The 20,823-nt window shown below is 31.3% G+C and overlaps 1 non-coding gene across 1 annotated transcript; it reads left to right on the top strand.

Moving 5' to 3' along the window:
• Positions 1 to 616: 616 nt before the first annotated feature.
• On the top strand, positions 617 to 690 carry TRNAT-AGU (transfer RNA threonine (anticodon AGU)). Its single transcript has one exon. It is a non-coding gene; the product is annotated as a tRNA-Thr (tRNA).
• The last annotated feature ends 20,133 nt before the right edge of the window (positions 691 to 20,823 follow it).

Genomic DNA, 20,823 nt, shown 5'->3' on the forward strand with positions numbered 1-20,823 from the left:
TACATATAAACATATACAAAATTTTCCCAAAATGTAAAATATTTATACATAGAAACAATTTTCTATGATTTTAAATAGAAGATTTATTTTTAGTTAAAGTGGATGTAACTTATTCCAGTGTCAATAAGCTTTCTAGAACACCATTTCATGTGATAAATGTATGCAGAATAATGCGCAGGAAGGAATAATCTTTCGAATCCTGTTGAAATCTGGAAAACTGTTTTAAAATAAAATATAATGTAGAGAAGATTTAAAATACACGTGACAAATGATATTATTAACAAATACATAAATGCTTAAAATAAAAAACAAAGTTTTATTTCGTCGAGTTCATTATTAATAAATCAAGTTTAATTTAAATAAGTTTTATATTTCGTTAAATGTAATGATCAGCCATGAGAAAATGTAAGGGAAACTTAATCTGTAATAATGTTGCGTGCGTATGGGTTCATAATGGAGTGAATGCACATAGAGCCGATGATAAGTTGGTAATTTTTTTTTTCCAAAAGAAATACTTTACACAGTTGTAGAACTTTCCACGACGAAAGTACTCATACAGTTATTGTCAGTACCACAGAGCGCAGTCTATAAGGTATTTCTCCCGCCTTCCTAGCGTGCCTTCGTGGTGTAGTGGTTGTGCACGCTGGGCCAGTATTCCAGAGGTCCGTGGTTCGATTCCCGGCGAAGGCGATTGCTCATTTTTTATCTTGTCTGCTTAAAAAAATACATAATAACGCTACAAGTCAATATTTACAACTATTTAAAGCGTTAAACACATCACAGTGCAAAGCGCATCTGAAGAGCGAAGTTCGCACGGAGATCTCTCAGTTTTCCAAAATCAACTCTAAACTAAAAACTGAGAACTGATGCTCTCTCCGGTCTCCGAAAGTTTTCCAGTACCTTCCATTTCTCGAACTTCCTGGAAGGTATACACGTTTACAGTTACATATAGGATCAATTACAGTTATACAGAGACCGGACCAAAATGACGCCAAATCATCGCCTGATTTCTCGCCAAATTTTGGACCAAAAATTAGTCACAAAAACAGTCGACAGCTTGACACCATCTCGCACATTTGTCACCTTTTATGTTACATTATAGAAGAGATACTACGATTTTACATATAATTTCACTAACATTATTTGCATATATACAAAAATCGTAACAATAATAAAGGATATGTTTTTCGTTTCTTTGTGAATGATAAAAATTCATTCAAATTTTAGTGTAATGAATGAAGCTTTGAATTCGTTGTTACAAAGATAACTGACATGTAACTAAGCTTTCATGATTGAAATACGAATGAACAGAAATTTAGTACTGCTGAAAGTGACTGTTGAAATTGATTTAAGTGATGAATTGAACTTGAGAATTTTTTTTTTTTTTTTAGTTTCTTAATAAAACATGTAATTTATTTTGTATGTAATTTTGATAAAAATTAACTAACTAAATCTAATAAACACTCAACAAAACTAAACAAAGTCGCCTTTCATTTAATACCTATATAATGAATGTAGAAACAAGTTGTACAATCTTGGACTGTAAATTTGTTGTTAAAATTGCATCAATTTAATCTAGAAAAAGTGTTTGAATGTGATCCATTATAAAGCATTTCCTTCCTCTTTTTCGCATGTCATCGGGGTGGAATTTGAAGCTCGTCCAATGTGTAATCCGGAGTCCGGAATTCGAATCCCAGGGAGGGCAGTGCACATTTTTTCTGTCTCCTGCATCGATAAATAAAACGTCTCTGCAATATAAGGCAGTACATTGTTTATTACTTCCAAAATTATCTCTTAGGTATCAATAGTTCATTCACACTTATGTTTTTTTTAAATTTATTTTTAAAGAATTTAAATAAAAGTGGTCTAGTTTAAAGAATATCTAAAATTTTATAAAAATAAAAGAGAGACTAAAATAACATAAGCTTGCATAGCTTACATAACTTTTAAATAGGATAGGAAGTAAAACATTTCGATACAGAAAGGGAAATAATTTATATTTTTAATTAACGTATCTGCAACACAAATAATAGAAGTTAGACTAAATTCGTTTTAAATTGATGCAGATATTAGAAAATCGCTCAAATATTGAATTCTCTCGAATGCATAAAATATTTGTTGAAACCGAAAGCTATCTAAAGTTGTGTTTTGTCTAAATTTTAACGTTCAAGCTTGCTAGCTTATCTTGCGTACATTAAATGTAAAATCTGGAAACAAAAATTTTAAATATATCTGTAATTAGAATCTTGTCTTGTGGAAAAGAAACCCCTCACAATTACTTGCCATTTTTATTTCGATGCATTTAAAAGATGATACACTAGCCTGTGGCCGTGAGCATTACGATACGTGTTTTGACTAACCGATTGGCTGCATGAGTGTTTTCACGGTTTTGACCGTATTTAATTGCAAATACGAGACATTTTCCCTTCGAAATTCTCCATGTAGCCATCCCTTTCCTTAGATATATAGCCTCGTGTGCTTTGCCGTACTCAGGTAACCTAACCTAACCAAAAAAAAAACAAGCTATGTATCGGTGGAAAACCTTTAAAAGAAATCTTTTATTTTGATTTTTCTGAAACTACACATTTTGAGATAATGTTTCTAAATTTTGAAAAGTTGTGGACTAAAATCTAAGTATAATTTCTTTTCAGGAAATGTTCTTTTATGCAAACTTTTGTAAGGAGCTAAAATTGAATAAAAATAAGTAGCAATTTCATATTTTTTTCAAAAATTTATTATATTTCAACATAGTATTTGCAATACATAATTTCCCAAAATTCGATTAGAATTTTAGTACACTTTTACGAATATAACAGTCAGTTTATATTATGCATATAACATGCAACGTATGTTAAAACAGCGCTTTTCACTTCCATAAAATACTTTTTAACGAATAGTCTATAAGGTTTCATTTTTGTATGTGGAGGAATACCATGTTTAAACACAGAAGTAATCGAAAAACGACTATTTTGCAAGACTATTCCAAACGAGAATTTCTGAAACTGTTATCGCTATTAAACTGTTACTGTTCTACTATTATTACTGTTGATGACATAACGTTAGTTTTTTTTTTTTTTTTTTACTTTTTTTGTCTTTTTATAAATGTTGTCTAAAATTTTTTCAGAAAATCTTTAGAAATGAAAAGAGAAAAATTTCTCGAAAAATAGCTAAGTTCATGTACTCAAGTATATTTAATAGATAATATACTTTACAACTTACATTTTAGTCCATTTAATTCCTTATACATTAATACATATAAAAAACAAAAATAAAAGTACAATAGTGACACATAGTTTTGTGAGAACATACTTATTAATCCTGAAATTTAACACATTTTCATCGTAAAATGTAATAAAATCAAAAATTATATTTTGCTATCATGTTTATCACCTGTTTTTCTCATTTTTGACTAGTAGCTTACTGAATAATATAAATAATAGATTTATTTATACTGTTTTCCAAAATCTTGGTGTGGAAAATTGTCGGATATCTTCTGACAAATTAAAGATCTGTGTTTCGAATACGGGCTAATCAGCAGTTGGTTTTTCATGTTCCTGGTCCAGAATATCTGATACTGTATAATTTCAGATTGTTATTTATTTATTTTTATTACATGAAAATACAGATTTGAATTTAACCACATTTCTTTCAAAATAATATGTTTTTTTATTTCAAACGAAACACAAAATAAAAGCAGTCTTTTGCAGTTGCCATATATTAAAGAGTACAGTAACGAATAAACTGAAGCCTTAAGCGGGATATGAAACAGTAGAAATATGAAAAACAAACTTAAAAGGAATTGATTTATATGCTTGTGTTTTGGAGCAAAGGTGCGAGTGGTAAAGTGTGATAAAAAGCAACGAACCATATATTTTTAAAATAAAAAATGGTAACCCAGTCATAAATCTTCACAAATAATATTTCTAAATATATCTGCTACCTAACGCTTAAAATCATTTTATTGTAAGTTAAATTTATCTTAGGTTTAAGATTGCTACAAAGGCTAAACTTTTGCATTTAAATTTAAATCTTGCAATTTAAATTGCAATTTAAATCTCAATTTATTAAAATTAAATTGCAATTTAAATCTCAATTGCAATAAATGAGTGTGAAATTTGATTTGCATTTCGTGATCTAAATTTCATCTGCGATTTACTGAACATTAATTACTGTTTGAAGCAAATGAAGCAATCCTTTTTAAAATCCTTATCAAAATTTATATATTAACGCTATTTTGACTGGTATACTCGTGATAAGATGTAATACAATGAAATCACTTTCTGCGCCAAGCTTCAAACTGATTAAAATGTGAGGTACTAAGAATGACGTTTAGATCGGAGTTAAAAGATTAAAACTATTCCTCAAGATCTTAAATTAATATTTGATATAGAAAAAGGAAAATATTTTATTTCCTGAAGCATTATTTTATTTAGTTTATAAAAACTTAGCAGTATAATTTGGTTGAGTGATTAGTTCTTAAAGATTTGCAGGAAATTTTAAAACCCTTGATTTTTAATTATTTAATCTATTAAATTACTGATTTCCAATTTTATAAAATCTCATTTTATGAATTCGATTAATCCTTCCATTTTAAAATAAATATAAAGTTTCATCGTTAGCAGCAAAAGCATATTATAAGGTTGTAAAGAATACAGGCTGATTATAATTAAAGTTGCGATTTCAAAACGCTCTAACTTTAAAACTACCGGTCAGAATGACTTGATATTTTACTAGAACAATCGTGAGGCAATGGAATTTTGTTTGGTGAAGGAAAAATAAACTAGTTAAATGTGCCGATAGATGGCGTTGTCAGGGTTCACATGGCTGTTGTGGAGGTATGCACATTCTTAAGACTTGACATGCGCACCACAGACATAGCTGTAATAAAAATGCAGAACACTAGCGGGACACGTAATGCTTTGTCTGAATGCTTCATCATGACCTACGGCCTCCGGAAAATGGCAATAAATTCGGAGATACCGGTTCGTTTATTTGATGTAAAACGAGCAGCGGACGAAAACCAGTTACGGGCACTGCAGTGGGAGATGTGGCCACAACGATACAAGAATAGACGAACAGTGATGCAGGAATCAGCAGTGCACGGGGAATCGGACGAATGTTTGATATGCCTATTAGTGCGTAATGTCCTATGGAACATCTTGCGCTGTTATCTGTGCAAGATTACTTCAGAAGTTGATACTTGCTGACCTGGAAACACTTGAATCGTTTGCACAATGATTTCTTGCCCGGATAGAAGTGAACAATGAATGGCCAGGGAACATTCTGTGGTCTGGAGAAGCCCATTTCCATTTCAAAGATTATATGAATACTCAAAATTGCAAGATATCAGTGATCGAGAATCCATTTCCGATCCATGCCATTACCTCTTCTGTCTATTTTTTAGGTCGAAGAGGCAATGGCTGTGTGGCAGCGTTTGTCATCGGTTCTTTCTTCTTTGAGATCACACCTGCACGTCCCGTTAACTGCATCGTTTTCGTCAAGCAGTATGAAGCATTTTTGCTAAACGAGCAAGATTATTATATTTTCCAACAAAATGATAACTGGGCATAAAGAATTTAAGATAATCAATAGTGAAGAGGAATACTATTTTCACGGCAAAGAAGAATAAACAAAGAACGGAACTAGTCTATGAGCATCTTATAAAAATCGTATTTATTACTAAGCCAATGAGAGAAAAAATGAGGGGATGGCCACATTTTAAGTAATTTAAGGAAAAGCTTTCTGAACTAAAAACTGCTCACGAAAATTTGGGTACTTAAGTATTCTTTTTCTTTCAAATTTAGGATTGTATAACTTTCATAAGTCGTCATCTGACTCTCCAATGAAGTCGTTCGTTTTCTATATGTTGGAGTACTGATCATATTCAGTAGCTCATATTGTTCTAATGTCAAGAGAATTTGAATCAATGATTCTGTATTAAGGTCGACGTTTTTCTGCGTGAGTTAAGCAACCAAACGTTGGCACTCGTATCAGTTTGAGTGTATTAAATCAAACATGTCGATGCATAAATTTTTAAAGGTGCTTCTGGCGCAGTTGATTTAACTGAAATTAATTGCATTATAACCATGAATAACGTAACTTTCTATGCTTTTCAGCAATAAAAGATTTAAAGCGAAATTAACTACAGATGAGCTTAACGGGAGCAGCTTTTTTTAAGAGCATTTAATTTTCTTGCTTCTCCACAGAGCATTTAAGGGGGATCATACACCTTAAACCCCTTATGATCTTCGAATATGTGACTGTTGCAAGAACTGAGATACTATATTTATTTAAAAAACAATTACTTCCAACTTTTTACAGCTGACGACATAATATAGCTGCTTTGGAAACTAGTAACCAGAAAGTTTGTGTTGCCACAAATATTTTTGTAATTTAATCCGCTTTGTGACAAAATTTTTCGTCATGTTTCCACCTTGCGCGCATGATATTTTAAAAATGGCTAATGGTACATACTTGAAATTCGATGGAATTCTTTATATGGGTAGTATTTTCTAACTGAACCTAAAATCTGATGAATATTTTAATATTAAAAAATTTTATGGACGAAAACATTACAGACTTTTTTAATAAAATACATTTTATAAATTCAACTTCAAATTAAAAACAAACATTTAACATGAAATTCTTAGAATTTTTGGTTCACAGTAGTTTCCAAATGTTATAAAAGCTATATATTAAATATAGAATTAAATTACGCAACAGAATGTTTTAAGCTGTGCGCGCAAGGTGGAAACACGACGAACATTTTGTCACAAAGAGGATTAAATTATAAAAATATTTGTGGCAACACCAACTTTCTGATTACTATTTAAAAAAGCAGCTATATTATGTAGTCAGCTGTAAAAGGTTGGAAGTAATTGCTTTTAAAATAAATAAGTTATCCCAATTCTTGCAACAGTCACATATTCGAAGATCTTATGGTTTTTAAGGTGTATCAGTCCCCTTAATTTTCTTGCGTACTTATAATGCCGTGAAACGTGGAATGGAGTTGCTGAGTATGCCTTCTTTCGACCCCGCTTAGTCTTGGTTTGTCGGATTGACCGATAGCCCTTGGTTCGCCTCTAGGGCTTGGGGCGTTTAATTGTGTTTAGGTAGACTCGTGATAGGCAGGTCTAGGTGCCCCTTCCTCATAGCCCATTATACTTATATTGCCATTAGTAAAGTGAGACACGAGCATTTTTTAACATGGTGTGATTATATTACATGAAGAGCAACAATTATTACCGCATTTTTTCTGATTGTATTGGTGGTTACTTCGAATCACACGTCAGAAGTAATTTATAAATTTCAAAATTATTAAAGTGCGTTAATAATATTCACAAGAAGTTCTCCTAATTTAGGATTATAATAATAAAATCGTGTAAAACATTCATTGGGCTAGAAATATGTTTCATTTTTAACTTATGAAAATAATGCTACACAAGTCAGTTATTAAAAGAAGTGTTAAAACTTTTGAAAATATTTGATAGATTTTGAATGTCATCTGACAATTTTGGGAATAAGGCAAAATTTCTTGAGTGATAATTCTAATTTAAAAAGATTACTTTGCATGAAACATGAAGAAAGGCACTAAAAAGAGAGCAAATGGCATTTAAATTTCACTAGCGCAATATATTTAGCATTTTAAATAATAATTTGAATTCTATCTATGAAGCTTATTTGTTTAAATTTTAAAAAATAAGGGTAAGAAATATGTCTTGTTTCAAACCGATAACAATGCGGTGACATCGTAACAAAGTTTCATTTTTCACCTTAGTTTCTTTTTGTTAAATTTAGCTCCATTTTCTTGTGATCATCAATCTTCTATCATATGGCAAAACGGGAAAAAAATTGATACTCTCTTTGTATGTTGGCCGAGAAGAAGTTGGTTATAAATTTACTTTCCTTTAGTTAATATGTTTATGGTAAAATGATAGGCATGAAGTTGAGGATACAAGATAGCAGGAAGGATGCATTTTTGCTTCCTGCCTGCGCTGCTGCCTGTGAACTTATGCATTAAATCTATTCATTTAGCTAGTTCAGTTAATATTGTTGTTTCCAGAATTGGATTTTGAGTATTTAAAAGTTATTGATACATCAACGATTACATAAAAAGTGCTATATTAAAAATTTGACACTGACTATTTCTTCTTTACAAATTGTAATGTAATTATAATTGCACTAAACGAAATAAGCATACCACAAGACAACTTAATAATTAAATACGTTTTCTACCTATTTCAAATTAAATATGAAGTTCGAGAAATAAAACTAGTAGACGTATTTCAAAACTTCTTTTATGAAATTAAATAGAGCAACTAAATTGCTTTCCTCTTGTATCAGCAAAAGATTTTCGGTTTAGTTTGTCAAACGTGCGCGCTGTTTGCAGCTGCCTTTTGTTCTCTCCTCTTTTTATTTTCCTCTAAAGATAAAGTGATTAGAATAGACTTCCAGTTTTTTTATGATTTTCTCCGAATTTTTTTTTCAGTAGGTGTTTGAAATATTTATTCTGCGTAATGACAATGACTTCATTTATTTCCCTATAGTATTACCTACAGAATATCATCACAAGCAACATTTTGAAAGTTGAGGCGAGGTTGTAAGAGAGTTCTTTGGAATTTCTTTCTCCCGTGTTTCAATTTCAAACAAACTGAAGCTATGTATATTCAAATATAAATCCATATTCAAATTTCAAATATATTACAGACCCATGTCTCAATTTCAAGTAGTTTTGATATTAATAATCTACGTAAACATAGTTTGTAATACTATTGTCATTATGATTTTTACGAACATACGCCAATACATTCTTCCTATCATACTGCAATACTGTAGTTCTGTAAATGCCAGTCATGACTATCGAAAATCGGTAATATATTTATAAAGAGTAGTTACGAATTCTGTTGTAAGACTCTATTTCTATCCTTTTATCAGGTTCATGTTTACATCTCTCAACTCTAAGTAATACCTATACTCGATTTTCTTAGCCCATGAAGGCATTCACTTAATTAGTCTAAAAGCCATAATAAACTTTTCATAACTAAATGAGAAAAATAAAATTCCTTGAACAATAACCTTTCAATTACATTGTCTATGGTACTGGTGACCAAACGGTGGCCCGAGACTTGCTTGCGACCCACGAGTTCATTTTTTGAGACCCGTGGCAAAAGAGATTTGAAGTAAAAATTAACTACTATTATAGCAAAATTATTTACGTTTGTTATTCAAAGGCGTTTTTCATAATAGCTGAGCACAGAAACATATTGCCCAATCACGAATGAACACACATCTTAAGTCGTCTCTCTTCAGTGTAATGACATTGGTCTCAATTTCTCTGCCTCATTTATTACCCAATTTAGTCAGTTTAAAGAATGGAGAGAAAAGTTTATATCGTAGTCCAAAACGAAAATGAGATTACTATGTAAACAATTTTCTTAAAGGCCGTTCCTGTGAAGTTAAAACGATGCAGTGCATGAATATTTTTATTTTACTTTATCACTCTTGAGGTTTTGATTGAAAGGTTTCGTTTAAGTGCTAGACTGATAATGTTTCTGCTTTACAGTAATTGAGTATTGCATTCAAATGGGTATTTGATACGATGTTTCATGTTCTCCTCATGAGATTTATTGGCAAAGAAAAGTTAAAAAGAACTATTTTGATTCATTTTTCTTTTTCTTTTATCTTGTTTCTTAGTACAAAATATATTAAGCAGCTTACCCATTCAGATTTGTATAAATTGGTTTGTCACCAACACTTACGCCCCAGTTTGAAATGCTAAGAACCAGAACCTCGCAATTATTTTTAATTGAAAAAGATCAGTTTTTCACTAAGACTTATTTCATTTTGTCAACTTCTCCCTACTATCAATAAGTGTGATAAAACATAGCTTTTTCTTAATTTATTAGAGAGAAATAAATTCGGTAAACATGAAAAACCGACTTCGAGTTTAAGTTGTATAGCCTAAAAGGACCACGGTAACCAGTAATTTCGTTTACGACTTGTTCTAACGGAGACTATAATCGCGTGGATTTCAGTAATTGCTCTTCCGTAGTTCTCTGGGAGCAGTGAAGCTTGCATCGCATAGTCCGGATTCTTCGGGTTGCCCTAGAAACGGATGACGGGAGCGGTGTTATCAAGCATTAGTCTCGTGCTTGTGACCTACGAGCTGCTGGAGAGAAGTTGATGGGAGCACTAAGTTCAGCCCACTGATGAGGAAACGAACAGCTCGTGAAGAGTTAAAGTGCCATTTTTTACTCAAATTACGAAATTAATGCTACATTGTTTCAGAAATAATTCAGTATTCAGGATTAAAATGATAATGAAATTACTATTCCAAGGAAAATGAGGAAGTACTGTTTTTTTGTACGGGTTAATATGAAGAATTGAATTGTTGCAAACATCGATGTGTACAATGTTATGCGTTTAATGTCATAATGATTCTGAATTCTCATTCTTTACATGGAAAATTATTTAAATTTCGAAAACTTGAAACAGAATAGTTTGCTACAATAAGTATTTAATAACTGGAGGAATTTTGTAGATAGGTTAAATACATATGCATTATAAAATAAAAATGAACATCAGATTTCCTTTAATTCGCATTAGATAAATTATCTTATGCACTCTATAGTTAATATGTTTATTAGACTAGATAATATTTTAAGTTCCAAACAATGTAAAGTAAATCGGAAGCAAAGAAAAATTATTGAACTAAGCGAAAATATAAAATACATATTAAGTTAAGACTTTCCTTTAAAGAATTTGTATTCAGTTAAGCACTTATAAAAATTCTTTATTTAGAATTAAGTCTTTTTAGCAGTTTTCAGCAATTAAGTTGAGATATAATCCAATAATAGCCGTTTCGCCTAAAATTAGGCTTAATTATTTCTTGGTAATCAAATACGGCCAAAGTTCGCCAGCATTTTTAACCATCAAGTAATTATTTAAAAATTGTAACTATTCCATTCTCACTTTTATAAGAATAAGTTTTCTTAAAATCTTCTTCTATCAGTCCATAGAATTTAGGTCATGAATTCAGGCCAAATTTTCAAAGCTCTGCGGTCGTTTTCTTCGACTAAACTAATATGTTTCACTAAAACTGTTGTCTGTCCTGCTAACCTATTACATTATAACAGTCGCAGTTTGGCTCAAAAATGCAGAAAAAATATTCTAGTAATTTAAATGTATGTAACAGGTATTCCGTGTAAGATGGGAGTAAGTTCCATATCTATTCTGACCGAGGAATATACATTAACAAAATTCTCACTATATTTTTTCCCCAATGACAGGTTATGAACAATTACAAATGTAACACAGTCCTTTAATCTATACAAGGCCGGATGTGGTGGCCTAATAGGTGGGCCACCATCATTTTTCCTATGAAGTGACGGACAGTTATAACCATGCGTTCTCCGGGATTCGAACCCAGGCCTTTCGGCATCGCAGTCAACTTTCCTGACAACTATACCGATTGGGCAGCAATTCGCACTATATACTGCAGTTTAAACTTCGTCTTTATTAAAAACAAAATTTTATTCATTAGTATTGAATAAAAAGAGCTAGATCCACCAAATCTTTACTTAATTGTGACATACATACCTTTAAGATGCATAGCTGTCTAAATTTAAATAAGAACATAAATAACGAATGCGATGTAATGCGGGGTAGGTAAAAGTTGATGAGACATTGTTTCCGAAATAAATAGAAATAATTAAATAGTTTCTTGGTCACCACTGACTGAAATGAAATGTTTACAGCGGTTTTTCATGCTGTGTATTAGATTGTCCAGGACTATTTCGGTGACAAAATGTATTGACTATAAACAGCGATTTGAAGCTCCTGGAGAGTTCTGTTGCAGTGGCGCATATCGGCGTACCAGTGCATCTCAAACATATTCTGTCGTTATTAAATCCGGAAAATATGAAGGCCACTTCATCTGCAAGATTATTTTGCCCTCAAGCTACTCGATCACTAGTAAAAAGCAGCAAGAACAAGCATTATCTTCTATTAGGATGCCATTATTATCGCAGCTACACTAAACTTTTTTGGTCAATGGCCGAGCTCTTTATTTAATAGCCATTAGCCTTGCGTCACTACAAGGGCCGGAAGTAGTGACCATCGTTGCCTCCTATTAAGAGACGGACAATTACAACCTTGTTTTCTCCGGGATTCGAACTCGGGCCCAACACTATGGCAGATAGGGTCATTAACTACTATACCGGTTGGGTTGCACCCTAAGCTCTTGACATAAGGATCAAGAATTTCATCTCTGTATATTACAGTCGCATCGATCAAAACGTGTTGGTCAATGGGGCCATTCAAAATGATCTCCGCCCATATCATGATTCCAGCACCGTTTTTACCGATGCCTTTCGCGGATGTTTTGAGGCTGAACGATAAAGAGGATTTGTTTCCAGGTCGTGGTACTGGGCTCACGATGATCAGTCGGAAGCATTTCACAGCTGCGGCAGTTGCGCATAGATCATCGGTTTCCTTGCATGCAACCCCTTTTTATGCAGTAGTATCCAAATAATGGTCCCAAGAATAAATTGTGGCACATGTGCGACCTTTACTTGGTTGTCGGCATACATCTCCTGACTATTTTCGGCAGTTTCTTGGCATGATACACTTTCCACCTTTTATGTCGTTATAGACCTATGTAAGTGCATCTTTTGCTTCCATTTTCCAACTCAACAGCATTTCTCGCAATCCATCAAGTGCTTTCTCAATGATATTTTTCGCCTCGAAGCAGGAAACGTTTATCTAGTTTCTATTACAATCCTTCAAATTAGAATTTGAAGCACCAGCTTGCACTGATTTCTACATTTGCCAAAAGAGCGACGGCAAAATATTTGTATATTATGTATAAAGAAGAGGAATCCCATTGAACTAATCATAACATTGGCCTTGATATACAGTCACTGAATTTATGTTAACAAGTACCACAACGTTTTACATTTGTTCCATTAGCATTTCTTGTCGCCCCTCACAGTCTATCTTCCTATTTAAGAAGGATCCAATTTATTAGGCTGGCATCTGAAAGTTTGTAGCACTTGTTTTTTATTCTCTTATTGAAGTGCGTTAAGATCTAAAAACAGCTTTTTAAGTGCAAAATAAAGTAAACAAGTTGATAATGTCCAGGTGTTTTTTGGAAGTTCACATGGAAGTAATTTTAGTAGTATGAGAAATTTAAAAGCGTATGGACAGCTTTCTTTTGTAATGTGTTTTATACATTTTTCTTTGGAAATCCACCTGGGTCTTTTAAATAGCTATAATCTAAAGTTTTGCTTCTGTTCTGCTTTTACTGCAGTCTGAATAGCGTTTTTCTTCCTATTTCGAACGTCGAATATATTTATGCATGCATATCTGCATTGGCAAAATGCATTAGCTCAGGGAAGACGCACGCAACGTTAAACCATAAAATAAATGTCATAAATAAAAGACGATGTAATCTAAAACGAAATCTTAAACTTTTCAACGTTCGGTTTGATGGCAGCTTAGAAAATGTATTCCATTTATGACCCTAATATGGGCAGAGAGAAAAAGCAACCTTCCTCGGTGTCGAAAAATTTTACATTCTTTCGATGATTAGATCTCTCAGTTGGATGCTTTTATCTTTGAGAAAAATTGCACAAATTTGACAGACCTGCTCAAAAATAGCTAGTTTAAGCTCATTATAAAAAGGGTAGAAATTTCACATCTTGAATCAAGAATTTCCTTTATAAGAAAATAGAAAGATGTTCATTTTTGATGTATAACTCACTGATTCGAATTTTGTATGTTTTTATTTTTCTACTTATGAATCGGTTAACGAGACCACATAGCTTTCCCAAATATGCTCATAATTTTAAGTTTACAATACGAAATTGCTCTTAAAATTGCAATATTTTGAATGAAGACATGGAAATAAATTTCCCTTAGACACTTTTCATAAAAATGATTTGTTTTTTGAATCAACAAGACTTTAAACGAGTAAGGTGCATCAGCATGTATTTGTAGTCCTAAAATGCTTTAATAAGTCCAAATACATGAATTAAATCAGAAATTTTATTATCCACAAAGAATGTTTTCCATTATAATTAATTTATCCTATTAATATATTTTTATTATAAAGAAAATATATACAACTTTTATCAGTACATTAAATTTCAGGTTTTCAGATTCTTTCCCTCTCTCTCAAGATAAATGGCAAGAATTCAGATTTTTTCCTTTGCGTGGATTTTGTTTCTATCCCCAATTGCTTATAAATTAATGCATGTTTCGTATTTAATTTATGATATCCATAAACTAAAATGTTTCAGAGTGTTAGCCGTAAATCAACCACTTGTAGTCCAAATATATGAATTAAATCAAAAATTTTACTATCCACAAAGAATTTTTCCCATTCTAATTAATTTAGCCTTTTAATATATTTTTATTATAAACAATATATACCACTTTTATCAGTACACTAAATTTCAGATTTTCAGATTCTTTCCCTCTCTCAAGATAAATGGCAAGAATGTAGCTACCTGTAGAATTTTATGTGATGGTAAACGCTCCGTTAGGCAGTGTTTCAAAAGACGTGAAAATGGGACTTTTGACCGCTACAGAAATCGGCTTTGCACATTTTTCTAGCATTTGTTAGAGAACAGACGAAGCTGAAGCTGACATTTGAAGCTCTTAGTAGCGAACACTGTCAACTGAATTGCCTGAAGCTAAGAAAGGGATCATCACACTATTGAAGGACTTTAATGTAAGGTCTCAAGTCACTTTATTTAGCTGAAACTAGACTGTGTTTTAACATTTAGGAGTATGTTGAAATATTAACTTGTTTTCATCATATCCATGCAGAATCACATTTAAATCTGTGACTAGAAACCCATTTTAAATCCTGAAATATTAAATTCATAAAAATCTCTGCTTCTATTTATGTAGAATAGATATGATTGATTCCCATCATTCTAATGAGTGTAAAATTGACCGATATTTTAATTTATTACAAAAATCATAAAAACATATCTCAGGGAATTTATAATGAAGATATTAGAGCACAAGAATTTGTAACAGATGTAAAATTCAGATTTTTCCTTTTGCGTAGATTTTGTTTCTTCCCCAGTAGCTTATAAATTAATTGCATGCAATAATTATAAATTAATTGCATATTGCATGTTTCATATTTAATTTATGATATCCATAAACTAAATCATTTCAGAGTGTTAACTGTAAATCGATCACAAAAGTTAATGCCTCCGTTTTATGGGCATTTAATTATTTTGTTACTGAAAGAAAATGTAAACAAATTTCAAATATAATATTAGATTTAAGCTCAGAAACTGAAAGTAAAAATGTCTTTTCTTGTATTAAGATAGGAAGATAAAGTTACTGTTCTATATTGCGAATGAGAATCCATATTAAGTTTATTGTGCATTTTTACATAACGTCAAATAGCAAGTAAATAGAGTTAGTACTATTTCAATGGTTTATAGAAACTGTTCCATTGATTTTTCTATAACTATATTTTTAAACAGCTTGACAGAGTAAGGTGAAAATTATACTGATACTGAGTTTCAAGAAGTAATTTTCTCGAAGTTCGCTGAAAATGTAATTGTATAGTGACTAGAAGTACTCTAAAGAAAGCTCTGCTTCATTTCTAATTTCATAGAAAGATTGTATTTAATTAGCATCATTCTTTAATTTTTCCAAGATTTTTATTTGGAATCTTTATTAAATATTTCTAATTCACGATGCAAAACATGCCTTTATTATGTAATTCAGGATAATTTACTGTCCAGAATGTAAAGCTTACTTTCTTAATTTGATTAATAATATTTTTCAAAGAACTTACATAGTTTTGCGAGCATAATTTCAAAATTAAAATACCTAACATCAATTTCAGCTGAATATCTGTACGAAGTATTGTATAGAAATATATGCAGATTTATCTACAAGCAAGTCATACAAGAACACGCAGATCATGAGAACATGACATCTTGCACTGTAAGAAATGTTTCCAAACCTATATGTAAGTTATGTTGAATGAAACTAAAAAATAAATTAATGAAATAAACGTTACATTTTGACCAGTAAGTTATCTTGACATTCATTTTCAGAAATGAATTTCATTACATATGCGTGTATCATACAATGTAATCAAATTCTTTAAAAATTACGTTAACGCTAAGTATAAGTTTCGATAAAATTGAAGTGTTGAAGATATTGAGTAGCAGATGTTTTTTGAAGATTTTATGACTTCGTTAACGAGATATATATTGTTTTGTCGTGCGATGCAGACAAGAATCTTCCGTTTGAAACTTTCTTCTCAGTTGAAATAATTTTATTTATTTTTAGCGTTTAATCAGCGTAAACTTTACGCTGATTTTACTGATTTTAAAGATGCAAAAGGTTTTCGTAAATAAGACTTTTAAAAATATTTTGACCATTTTTTTTCTTATCAAAGTAACATTTACTACTTTTATTAAATACTGTTTGATAAGAAAAACATTGATGCTTCATTTTGTATACAATCTTCGAAAAAGCTTAAAGTCTAAAAAGTGGACACATGTCAGCAATTCCTTTGACTGAAAGAAATCTAGGAAAGGCGGATGCTAAAGAAATAGAAAAACACTAAGAAAGTTTCCTCATATTATTGGCAACCGGAGTGCAATAGTGTTATTGTCTGAAGGAAACGCCGGTAGAGACTAGCTTTGATGTAGGAAGTGGGGGAGGGCGTGTTAGGTCCCGGGAGAAATTAGGGCAACATTTTCGATGTAGAGAGTTCTCGACGTGATGGGTTTTCACGATAGTTGATCAAGGATGTTGGAAACTACGGTGTCAAACGTAAAGTGCTCGGAGTAAATAGTTTCTAAGTGTTACACTGAAGCAAGGAGAACATTTGAAGAGAAACAAAATAAATAAATATATTCAGGATTAGAACATATCTACGGAAACATGTGTACAGAATGTTTGTATATGATTTTTATTTTCCTCAATAGAGTCGCAATTAAAAAACTGCTTTAGGAAAACGAGCCTTTCCTGGTATATTAAGATAGTTATTCTTGACTCTGTCCTTGATTCAATGATATTCATTTTAGATACGATTAAAATTTTATTTAAAATGTAGTCTGAGAACCGAAAAAAATAGAAAATATCATTATGTAATATACATTAAAACAACATAATCACGAGTTATGAATTTGCTTTGCTTCTTTAATAATCAGAATACATTAACTACACTTGCATTGTTAGTGATAGTAATACGTAAAACCGAAAAAAATTATATGAGAATTACCTTTTAAATGACTTTCGAAGCTGCAATGCGGGTGTAATAAGTAAAAATTGGATTGGCATATTAAAGTATGACAAACCATAGAAAATGCTCTCAAATGATTATACGAATTGTATAATTGATACTAAGTGGTAAACAAGTGCGGTCATTAAATTTATCGAATCTCAACAACCGTTAGTGACCACCCCATTATGAAGTTTTCAAAATATTCTTAATTTTAATGTGAGTAATCAGTGGTACTTTATTGTTGTCTTCGATAACTCAGAGCTCTAAGTAGGTTATTTGTAGATATCAAGATCGATATATTCTGTAATATTAATAATCTCCTGCATTGTAATTAATGTAATAACGCAAAATTAAGGTTAGTTCATCTCATTTTTGATTTTATTATTGAAACTGATTAGTTTCCTAAACGGTTTAATGTTCACTACTATTAAATCAAATAATTTCAATTAAATCTTTTGTAAATTGGTTCTCTTAATGTAAAATTTATTTCGAGTATTTTTGTTTAATGTTTCTAGGAAAGAAAGTAATTTAAGAAAGACTAAGATCAGATTAAGTATTCGTATTATAGGTTAAATTAAAAGTTTATTTCAGCTTTCGTTTGATTAATATAATTAGAATCTTTGAGCCGGAGTGATAATGCCTGTAAATTTCACATTTCGCATGCTGTTAAAAAATTTGTGACTCTAATTTTGATTTTAATACGTTGTAGTACCAGCTTTTATGAAGCTACATCATTAGACACCTCTTAAAGAAATACTTACAAAATGTGCTAAAATAAAAGCAATATTATGTGCTTCAATGTATATATTGTATTACAAATTAATGACTTTAATAACATAGTGTCAAGTAAAAATAAATAATTTATATTGCTTCGATTTATTCTCAGTTATATAGCTTATCAATTCATTATTTTATGAATGGGGACGATCCATTTTTAGGCTTTCGTCACCATTAAAGCCAGAAGTGGCGATCATTTTATCATGGTGTGTGGTGTATTTAATTATGGCAAAGCACACTAGGGCTATCTGCCTAAGAGGAGGGATGCCTTCCGTGGAGGACTTTTTAAGGGAAACTGGCTCGTATACACGTTACACATGGGGAAAACCACGAAAACACCCATGCAGCCAGCCCGTTCGAACCCGAGCCGCCTTCTACATGAATCGAACCCGAGCCCTTTACGAAATGTGTAAAATGTTATTTTTAATTTTGAGTTTGTTACTAAGTATGGTTAACGTTTCAACATCTTTTATCGACGCTGTTAGTATACCTTTAGTTTAGTTAGTACGATAAAACATGCCTTTAGTTTTCACTGCATATCTTATTGATGCTAAGATTTATTAGGGATAATTTTCAGTTTAGTCCTTTCTTAAGAAAACTGAATTAAGAAAACTAAAGAATTAAGGATCAATAACGTACTTATAGCAGGCAACATTTACTCTGTGCAATCATAACACATGAAGAAATTTCCTTTTAGATCAGTTTTACTTTGAAGATGCTTCTGCCATTCACTTTTTGTCATATTTGATTAAGATAGTTTACCCGATTGATCGAGATAGGTGACGAACATATTATAAACATTTCTTCCCCTTTTTGTACATAGTCATAGAACGTTTTTAAAATAGAGAAATCGACTATTATAGTATTGCTGTGTATACACTTTGCTTTTCTAAACGACATACATTAATATAGATTTTTCTTGCAAACACTTATACATAATTTAATTATAACTCATGCATCAAGTCAAAATGTTTCTAATTTTTTTTTCATTAAACAAGTAAGCTTTATTGACACTCGAAATTCGAATAACGTTGGCAAAAGAAATATTTCCTTTGTAACGTATGTATATAAATGAGATGAAATGAAACTCTGAAAACTTTACACTGAGAAATAAGAGAGAAATTATGCATGTTTTATAAAAGAAGTCTTAAAGAATAAACTTTTATAGTTTCATTTCATTAAAATTGTTTTAATATTAATAGTTTTAAATGTTATAGGTTTTCATTAAAATAGTTTTAGTTAGAAACTGACCATGTTCTTGATGTTGTAATTTCAGATTTGATACTCATAAAATGAAGATGATGTCATGTGGAAGAAATAATTTTAAATATGAATTAAGTGTCGATTTCCTCTCTTTCCTTATCAATTTGAAACGCATTCTTCCTTTTTTTAATAGACAACTTGTCAAATCTTGTGAAATCAACTTGTCAAATCTGGTGCAAATTAATACCGCTACTAGCATTAATTTCGTCTCACAAAAGTCTGATATATGCAAATATTTATGGCAATAACTATTAAAACTTCAGTATGACATAAATAGAAATGTCCAAGGTATCTTTACTCATTGCACAAATGAGCACATGCAGTTCTACGGAAGTCCAAAGTGTTTAACATTACATCATACACTTCCCCTTTATTCTGGAACCTGATGGTAATTCTATCAGTTTCTGCATTTCTATAATGCAAAGTAGATAGAAGTATTATTATTTATTCCTAAGAGACCAAATTCTTTGTTAACAGGGACTTTTCAGAGAAGTGTTTGTCAAAATAAATTGCGAGTATACCAAGCAAAATTCAATTTCTCAACCAATGTACCTGCAGTAAAATCAATTTAATTGTCCATAATGAACTGCTGGAAAAATAGATATTCCATTTTCCTTTCTCCATGATATTTTTATAAAAAAAGATAGGCTTTATTTTAAAACGCAGAACTTTAAAACAAATTAAAATAAACAAATTTCACCTCTACAAAAAAAAAAAAAAAAAAAAAAATTATTAAAAGGCTCAGCCTTTTATAACTCCAACAGAAATTATCTTTTGCATAAATTCTGCATCCAAACTATTCTTTCATTACTTGTATGAAATGTTTCGTCTAAATACACTTTCTTTCCCAGTAAGTACATAACGCATTTCAAATGTATTAAAATATTTCTTTAAATGTTTCATTAAAACACCTAAATTTCTCATGCCAGTTTCTAAATAAGGTGATTTCATTTAACGAAGTTACCAGCTCTTCACTCAAATCAGCATTTAAATTTTGAAATGCTATGCTTCTCTCTAAAAATAATAAAGGGATTCAAACTACTGCAGTCTTCCAGAGAAAGAGTCTATTAGGCAATAGTAGCATCCTGATATTGAACGAGTACCGTCCGTACTTTCAATCTTTCAATAAGCGTAAGTTAATTGAGCTAAGTTTAATCTAACTTCTTTACCTTCAGGAAACTCTATAGTTTCAAGCACATCTTTGTTTACAGTTTCTAAAACTGATATCCTTACAACAAAAGTTCAGAAAAAAATAGCTAGTGGGAAATTACGTGAAATCGTGCGCTCGTTAATTCTTTCTTGCAAGGTCAATATTTATTTAACAGAAATAACATTCATATCCATCTACTTTGATCCTGTTCGCCGTACAATGGACCCCAAGGCGATTACGTACCAGATGAAAACTATGTGAGGGGTAAGTATATCTTCAAAGTCTGCATTGCCTTATTTACATGACTGAAGTATTCCTTTGAGACCATAATCTTCTCTAAAAATTGCCATAAATGATAATT

The sequence above is a fragment of the Stegodyphus dumicola genome, chromosome X1 (genome assembly GCF_044657685.1).
Source record: "Stegodyphus dumicola isolate Sdum_Otavi_A_Nest chromosome X1, ASM4465768v1".
NCBI lineage: Eukaryota > Metazoa > Arthropoda > Arachnida > Araneae > Eresidae > Stegodyphus > Stegodyphus dumicola.